The following is a 9442-nucleotide window of genomic DNA, read 5'->3' on the forward strand; positions in this document are numbered from 1 at the left end:
ATGGATGAGGCTGGTAAGTTGAGAAAATATTTCTAAATATTTCTGCAGGTAGTATATCATTCTTGTTGAGCTAACATCAAAAAGTCGTAAGCGTATACTAAGGAGTGACTAAGATACTTGTACAAATTGGTATAAGTTACGTTGTTGTTGTTGTTTTTCCCTATAAATGTGATTTGGACTCGGTGACGTATGCAGGATTGGATTACGTAGTCATTTTTAACTGACTAAAAGTTGCTTTATATATGTATGGATATAATTACTCAAAATAGCGACTATAGTATTTTATTTCAGAATGCCAGAAAAAAACAAAACATGTAGTTAAATAAAAACAAAGAAAATATGAAAAGAAACCTCATAACTCGAGCGCTTTTCAAAGAATGACCTTTCTTCCTCAAGGGCCAATTATAGTGTTTAAGTGTGGTGAACATTTGCATCGCATATATTGTAAAACTGTTGTTCTTTATGAGTCAGATTTAAGCTTATTTAGTATTTTTCGCTTTTATCATTGACAATCTATAAAATTACGAAAATTTACTAGATTTAAATAAATTGTTAATGCAGATGAATTTCATCTTACTATTAATAATTATTTTAGTATCTAAGACTCCACTTTTGAAAACTACTTGCAAAAGATAAAATCAAATTAATAAGACGTACATATTTAAGAATATTTTGAAGAATGTTTACTAAATTTCAAGTAATTTCAACAGCGAATTATTGGATCAATAAATTTTAATGCAAGCAGCTATAAACTTAATTAAAGAACTTTTCAATCCTGTGTAAAAGTAAATCTTATTTTTCATATTCAGTATTCAATTATTCCAAATCACTTTTTCCTTTTTTTTCAATGGGAATTAGTGAAAATCCTGAAAAACGTCCTAGAAGGTTATCGAAAAATCTAAAATAATTGGAACTATGTAAGTGCCACAAAAATCCGATTTCAGGTCAAAAATCCTGGAATCTCGGAGCAAATTCTAGAAAATAAAAATATTTGTCAAAAGTACGTTTGGGCTTTACTTATGTTTTCGCATCAACTTGGGTTAAGTATGATTGTTTCCTCTACTGATGCTACTTGCTTTGAATTTAGTCTGTGAATATGTCCACGGGGCATTTCACAATAGCTAGTCAGCTAATATCTTATAATATAAAAGTGCTTAAAGTGCGAATATGTTTGGTGTGACGGTGATATGAATCTGCGACCTTCAGATTACGAATAGAGAACGTTAACCACCTGGAAAATTTAATTTATCTTTAATTATTGAAATAATTCCAAAATTAATTTTTGTTTTTTTAAAGAAGAAAAAAAAATGAAAAATTCGCTCTCTCAATAAGTGTGTGTTTCTTATAGCAAATCCACATCAGGATAGTAGCTACGTCCACCAAAGGGAATCAAACACCTATTTTAGGCGTTGTAAATCCGTAGACTTACCGCTGTACTAACAAGGGACAATAAGTTAATAAGTTCCTGTTTAGATTACACAATCATTTCCTGTCCCAGTTTCTAAAAGAAAACAAAATAATATACACAAAAAAACTAAATTAATTAGTTGGAAACTGAGTTTTTCCTTTGTAAACGTTGCTCGATACATCTTTTGTAATAAAATCCTTTTTTTTAAAAGAATAATGCATATCTATATGTAAATTTAAAACTTAAAAAATAATACTTTCTTATAACAGTATCTTAACAGAAGCCTTATAATTGACAAAAATTTACACTTTCATGGAAGGTCTTATCAATAGTGAATTAATTATTAAAGTGTATTTGTCTGTTACTTGAGTATGTTAATATAATAATAAGTTGGCAAACAGTGATGTATAAGCATATACTGAGTTATTTTGGGAGGAACCTACTACATGTTTCGACAGAACGTTTGTCATTGATACACATTAACAAAACAGAAAAGGTGTGTAGTATGTAGTATTTTCCCAAAAAATACCCCCATCGCACCAAACATGCTCGCCCTTTCAGCCATGGGGGCGATATAATGTGACGGTCAATCCCACTATTAGTTGGTAAAAGAGGAGCCCAAGAGTTGGCGGTGAGTGGTGATAACTATCTGCCTTCCCTCTAGTCTTACACTGCTGAATTAGGGATGGCTAGCACTCGTGTCGCTTTGCGTGAAATTCATAAACAAACAAACAAACCCCCAAAAATAAATCACTTTATTATTGGCTTTGAGTTCTGTAAAGTTATCAAGTGGAGTTCATTTTCACAGCCTTTCCCCCTATTATTTAGTGCGGTAGTACTTGATAGTAGGTGTCAAGATTTCCATATAATTCACTTGCGGAAAATCCACCTTATCGAGCTTCTAAGCAAAAAACCGACCATTCAAAGTATTGGTTACGATAAATTATGCACGTATATACTCATAATACGCTTAAAAGCTTGTTAAAAATTCCATCTCTACTCAACTTTTGACCTAAAGAGAAGTATATAGTTTCTTGTTTTTGCATTCTTTTGCCACCAGGCTCTGGCCAACGTTCCCAAGACTGCTCTCACTGACACTATTACGCATGTTAGAGGGATCAAGCATTCTAGGTTCCTAAAGTGACCGTAGTGATTGAGCCAGTACTTGCATACCTACCACAGTACTCTGTGTTCTTGTTAGATATTAATGTCAATGTTAGTAGAACAGGAACAGTTGCATAATGGATTGGTATGCATGGCTGAGCATATTAGCTGTGTACTTACGGCTCCTAAGCGCGGATATTATGATGAATAAAGAATTGCTCGCAGTTGTTGTCTTCATTAAATTCTACCTATACTATCTGTATGGTACAACAATTCATTTTTCTGGTGGACCACACTTCACTGAAATGGTTTATAAGCTTTAAAATCTTGGAAAAAATCATTGTTTATTGGTTAACAGCTTTGCAAGAGTATGATTTTGTAATACTACGTTGTACCGTCTTTCAACATAAATATTCCAGCAGACTGTCTCACTAAATTGTGTGACCTTACTTGTTCATAGAATACCCTGACCATAGATAACCACTGGGAGTTAACACCATTTCTGTTATATTGACATAGAGTAGTGGATTATATTATTGATGGATATAGTAGTTGTTAGTTCAGAAATTCTGGGAAGAACATCTGAGGGATCTAGAGCTACCTCCTCATGCGGCAAGGTGAATCATAGCCAGCACAGACAATAACGTTGCATAGATAGGGGAACATACTACATGTTTCGACAGAACATTTGTTACTGATATACATGAATAAGAAAGACAAGACATGTAGTATCCCCCCTTCCAAATAAATCACATAAAGAGGTAATTAGTATGTGTGCTGGTGGTTACTGATTACTTCATAAAGTGGATCAATGAATATTCATTGGTCAATATTGCAGCACAACTTATTGCTGATTTATTAGTGGAATACTGGAAAGCCTAATTCAGCACATCTGAAGAGATTCACATGGACTAGTTATCCAGTTTAGATAACCAGTCATTCCTTTATTCGTGTATAGTATTGATTGTAGTGAAGACAAACACTTTACCTTATCACTCCTTGTTTGATGGTTTGACAGGGTGTGTAGTACAATATATCAAGTGGATGCCTGCAAAGTTTGTTAATATAAGGCGAACTGATTAGGGTGAACACTGCCATATGTCACTATGATACACCACTTAAATGGAAAAAGAATGACTGGTTTTTGGTGAAATCAGTTATACTCAGTTGGGAAATTGTTCCCTGTGGAGATGAGGTATGGTCGTTTGCATAGAGCAGATGTGCTACAATGTGTGCAAGAATAGGTGGAGAGTTCAACGTCTCTGTTTGTCAATACAGAAATGTTTGAACAGTAACAGCTATGGAAGGCCACCTTAGAGAAAGATATATTACGACAAGACAGTCTAGAAACATAAGTTTCCAAGTGGAAAGTTGGTAAGGCTTTGGCATATGCTGATGGCACTGTAGGAGCTTGTATCAGATTGAAAAAGTTTTTATCTCGTTTTTATACGTATCAGTACATTGACATATAAGGTACAGTAGTTGCATGACATACTAAAATGTGTGGATACACCAAAAAGGTAAGGGTGTGTGCTAATTTACTGGTTTGATCAGGATTAAGAAATCAAGAATGGTGAGGCGTAGGACAGTAAGAGCAACTGATGAGGAGAAAAATGCTGAAAGCACAAATCTGGCTATGCAAGATGAGAAAGCACCTGAAGAAGATGCACCAGACAGCTCGAGTGGTTGACTAAGACATCGCTGAAATAATCCTGATCACTATGACAACTATTAACCAGCAGCTAGGATGGTCTTTGTTTGAAGAATCAGTGACTGAAAGAAAGTAGTGTTTTTTGATTTCCAAGTTATTGGGTAATGTTTCATAATGAAACTTATGCACTACAATTTGTGATTGCCACTCAAGTATCACAAAGTTAGTAAGATTTGTTGATCACAAAATTAAAGAGACTGAAGGGATACTGCAACTCTTATTTTCCAAGTTAGAAAGCAGAGCATTATGGATATAAATCCATAAGATGTTTAATAATAGTTAATTGATTATGAGAATGTTAGGATGTTACGTTGATTGCAAGAATAATGGGATCAAATTGGCATTGTGGTCTTTATTTTCAAGCCACCAAGCAGATCCACAAGGAATTGCTGGTGCTAATAGATACTACTTGTTTTAAGTAGTATCTATTTTAAAACTGAGAATGATTGTTAGGATTTCAAAAACTCAAATGGTGTTTTCGCTCCTGCTTTCCAGGTTATTGATTTTCCAAAACAAAATACCATCTGACACTCTGTTTAGTCAAGTAGTGACATAAATTCAGAGGAGCAAAACCCATGAGGTTAGACGAAATAATCTAAAATACTTTTGACTAACGCATACGCCTCCATGTGAAGTGAATGAGTTGCGTTTAAATCTGGTTGTTATGAAGCTAAATAAAACATTTTTGTCTTAGTGTATTTAGTTTTATTTATTTTTCTGTGATGCCAATGAAGTGAGTGGATTAATTCACGAATGGTTGTTCAATATCTTGAGAACATGACTACTAGTGTTGGTGTCCATCTATGATAGTAAATTAATTTGTCCTCAAAACTATGGTATTTGATCTAGATTGATCTGAGTGTTTACTTAATATACAGTACTGACTGTTAGCTATGGATCGTTGCAGAGATAAATTTGGCTGAAGAGTCTTAATTTGAGCAAATTCTTCCAGTGACTATTTTTTAGTATAAGTTGTCATTTGTGTGTTTGCCTGATACGGAAAGCCACTACTAACCATAGAAAGTGAATACACTGAGTATTACTTGTTTGGAGATTTCCAAAAATCCAGGACTACTTAGTAATCTCTAAGGCTCATGGTGCTGGCCTACCATTTGACCAGATACAGTCAGAATCAGTTAATTAACATGAGTTGCTGAAAGACTTATCTGGCATGTAGGGTTCTGATTAAAGCTGATGATGTTTCTATGGGATCCATTATAAGAGACAACTGGGGACCAGATTACAGCTACATCATCGTCTATGAGAGTATTTCAAATGACCACTCTCCCAACCAAGCCATCCTAAAGTTGGGCGTTATTTATAAATGACAAGCCAAGATGATCTACTCCAGAGTCCACAGTGACTCTTGTTAAGGTGAAGTCAACTGAGTCCATAAGAGATTTTTCCCAGAACCCTAAAGTGTCCAATCAGCAGATGTCAGGTAGAAAAAGGCACTGCACATGATACGCATACACTTGCACCTGTAGTGCTACATATATAAGCCTAAAAGGGACTTCCCGGAACTCGGATCACCGTGAAATTACTCTAGGTTTTTAGAAGGTCTGACCAGATTTAACATATTCCACCTGGAAAGGATGGTCATATCTTTAGTAGAAAAAGTTTCCACAACATCAGACGCTAATGTGGGAGTATCCACATTAACCTGCAAAAAGTTCCCAGACACAACCTGAAAGGCTATGGAAAATATGGTTGTAAACAATAACAAGCAGTTAAATAACATCTTTTGCTTTCGTAGATTCTAAGATTAAAGTACCACTTAAAAGAAAAAGCAGTCATATGAATGGGAGCTTGAGTGCTTTATAACTGGGTGGAAAACCATCTCCTGAAGCATAAGAATTTTTTTTTGTAGCTGCAGGAAATGGTACACTAGCACCAAGCTTATATGCTGCAAACTTGAAAGGCTTTCGTGATAGCCCAAGAGATAATCTGGTAGATAAAAATAGCTCATAAAAGCCAGTTGATATGCTAAAAAATGCGATGCCGAGATTCAAGTAAAGGTAGGAAATATAATTCCTCGAGCCAACGTAAATATGAATTTATTTAACATGTTCTTTTTATTGTCCATTATTTTGGTTTTTAGTCATAATGATATTTGGATATATGTGTATAATGATATTTGGATATATGTGTATAATGATATTTGGATATATGTGTATATAGATTTTGTATATGTAGTATTATATACACTATGCATAAATGTTATGGAGATTATTCAAGTTCCATTATCATTATATTTTGTGATGTATAAAATGTATTATATGTTTGTTTGAAGTTAGGCACAGAGCTACATAATGAGCTGTCTGTTTTCTGCCCATTACGAGAGTCGAAACCCGATTTATAGTTTCGTAAGTCCTGAGTACATTCCACTGTGTCACTGTGAGTTGTATCATACGTGCACCTGTATAAAAATATATTTAAGTCTTATAAAAGGTTTTCTTTTATTTTCTAATTTTTCTTTGTATGTTGTACGTATGTGCAGGTAGTTAGTAAGCAGTTTTGTATTATGTAATTTGATTCTGTAGATCGTTTATTTTATTTTGTTTGCTTTATATCAAAATGTCTTTGTGTTTCATGTTTATTTTTAAAGCGAATGTTCAATTTATATTTTGAAATCATTGCTAAAAAGTCTTGGTTTTTATGTTGTATTTTGATTTATAGATTTAATTTCTATAACGTGTCTTTTAGTGTTTAACTGCATGATTGTATTGTATTTAACTTTCTTTATAGTTCCTATTTGGATTTATGATATTTGTTAGGTTTAAAGTGATGCTTCCTATTGGTTCGTATTCTTCATCAAGTGTTTTGCGGGTGTAAGAGCAAGTTATGTTGAAATTTTGACCAGTAGTTGGCTATTTTATTTATTTTTAAATTCAAAGTTAAGCTGCTGACTAAGTTGAAAGAGAAAAAGAAATGTAGCGTATAAGCTTATCGTGTGAGTTCATTAAGTTCCTTTCGTCTTAATATCTCACGAAACTGGGTTAGTTAACTAGGGCATTACACCTGTTCTCTATTAGAAAAGTTACTGAGTATTGACTACTGTATAAAAAGCAACAGTGATGTTATTATCTACTGGAAAGCTTGGTATGCCCCAAAAATGCAGAATATTTTGTTTTTCAGTTTATAATGTGTGTGGTGCTTACATTTTTAGAAGAATGGTATTGCTTCTGTTTGTTCTATATGAAGCTACGTTTTCTCAGTCTGAGACAAGATGAACGAGAGAAACATTGCTCTGATTACAACATATCTTGATTCACTTTAAGATATAACATGTTTCAGTAAATGTTCTACTATGCACTTGCCTTTAAAACTCGTGATTGTGTTTGTGAAGTGTTTTGAAAACAAAGATGTCTGTGTGATACATTGTGTCCAGTTTCTCAGTGGTTTAAGAGAAATCGGAATGTGTTCCATTATACATTTTCTTGCGAATATTCTGTTATTCCGCTACTCTTACCTAATTACTTGATGAAAAATGATTGAATTTAAGTATACCACAACGTCATCTGATACTTCTTTTGCAAAATTTGATGTATAGAGTAGTTTGACAAATAATTACTTTAACGGATGTTTGTTTAAGAAGTTTAAAATTTAGCATCTTATGAAACAATGAATTTAGTTAGGTTTGTTTGTTTGGTTAATTTAAAGCAAAGAAAACTGGACTATTTGCTCTGTTCACTGCAGGGTATTGCACCTAGAACTTTAGCATTTTAATTCCGTAGATCTTCTGCCATTTCTAGTGGGATGTTGAAACATCCTAGCAATAAAAATCAAGGTACAACTCTACAAAGAGTTTGCCAAATTTTACCTTGTACTGCCGATAAAAATGTATCAAGCAAAATAATTAAATACGTTTAGTCCATTCGCTAGGGTGACTTCAACAGGATGATAAAAATAGTCAAAAAAGGAATGTTTTTGTAAAGAATGTGCATACGTTTATCTTCCGCCACCAAGTTGGTGTTCTAATTATAGACAGTCAAAATAATAAATTATAGATCATACATAAAGGTTAGTGGTTTACAATTTCTGAATTAGATAACACTGGTTGTATTATACCTCAGCTACATAGATAGGTAAAGGTTCAGATGGAAAAAGATTAGCATTTGAAAGTTTTGTGTCAATGGAAGTTTGACTGTTTCTACAAACTGCTGCCATCTGTTGAGATAATTTTAATATACTTATCTTAATCGAATAAAACTTTGTCATCAACCTAAACAAGTGATTTAAAAAAAACAAACGAAAATATAACATAATTTTAATTTTCAAAAAATCAATTATATATTTATTTTATTTTCTGGCGAGATTTTTAATATCGTATGTTACGTATTATAACTTTTTATCGGACTTATCTCCGATTTATTATGTTACGTATTACGATTTTAAAAAAGCCTAAAACTAAGTTAAATTGTAATTTAGATTTAGAAGTTAATTAAATGCCGATATGTATTAATGAGATTGATACACACAGTTTTCTTTCTTAATACAAACAATAATACAATTTATAATAGCGGTTATTACAAATAATGATTTTTATAAAAAGTTTTACAAACTTACAAACGATATTAAGTCTTCTTTCTAGTGTGAAACTAAATATTTTATCAACGGTTCACGATGAGCGGAGAGAATAAACTCTGAATTGAAATTGTAACACTTCACTTAATGTGGAGCTGGCTAGCTCTTCACAGACCACACGTGAGTTTTCCACAGCTGAAGTTATATATTGTCTTCATAAAATACTAACGTTCGATGTTTATCTGCTAAAATGTAAACAGTTCGTAATGCTCTAAATCTGTAAATGTTCCTAGTTAAATATCTATAGTTTCCCGATTAATAAGCGTTAATTACAATTACAGCTTTTGACGTTTATAGTATATTAACTGTAGCAAACCAATAATATAAAATGTCTCTCCGCGTGTTGCGATGGCTTCCTTTTATGATCGTTAGGCGAGGTTCTAGAAATTTCAGTTGGCAACAATACCGGAAGTCACTAGTATTTACATATACACGAAGTAGATTGTCGATTCCTACACTCGGTAATCTTCTACAACTTTAGTGAATAGATGGGAATTTCACAATACCGATTTAACAGCGTAAGTTACATGCATTTCTAAATATATATTTAAATATATTATATATATTTAACCGAAAGAAAAATCAATATCAAATTAAATATACGATATTAAATCCGCCACGCGTGCCTTATT

Source organism: Tachypleus tridentatus, chromosome 1 (genome assembly GCF_004210375.1).
Source record: "Tachypleus tridentatus isolate NWPU-2018 chromosome 1, ASM421037v1, whole genome shotgun sequence".
Taxonomy (NCBI): domain Eukaryota; kingdom Metazoa; phylum Arthropoda; class Merostomata; order Xiphosura; family Limulidae; genus Tachypleus; species Tachypleus tridentatus.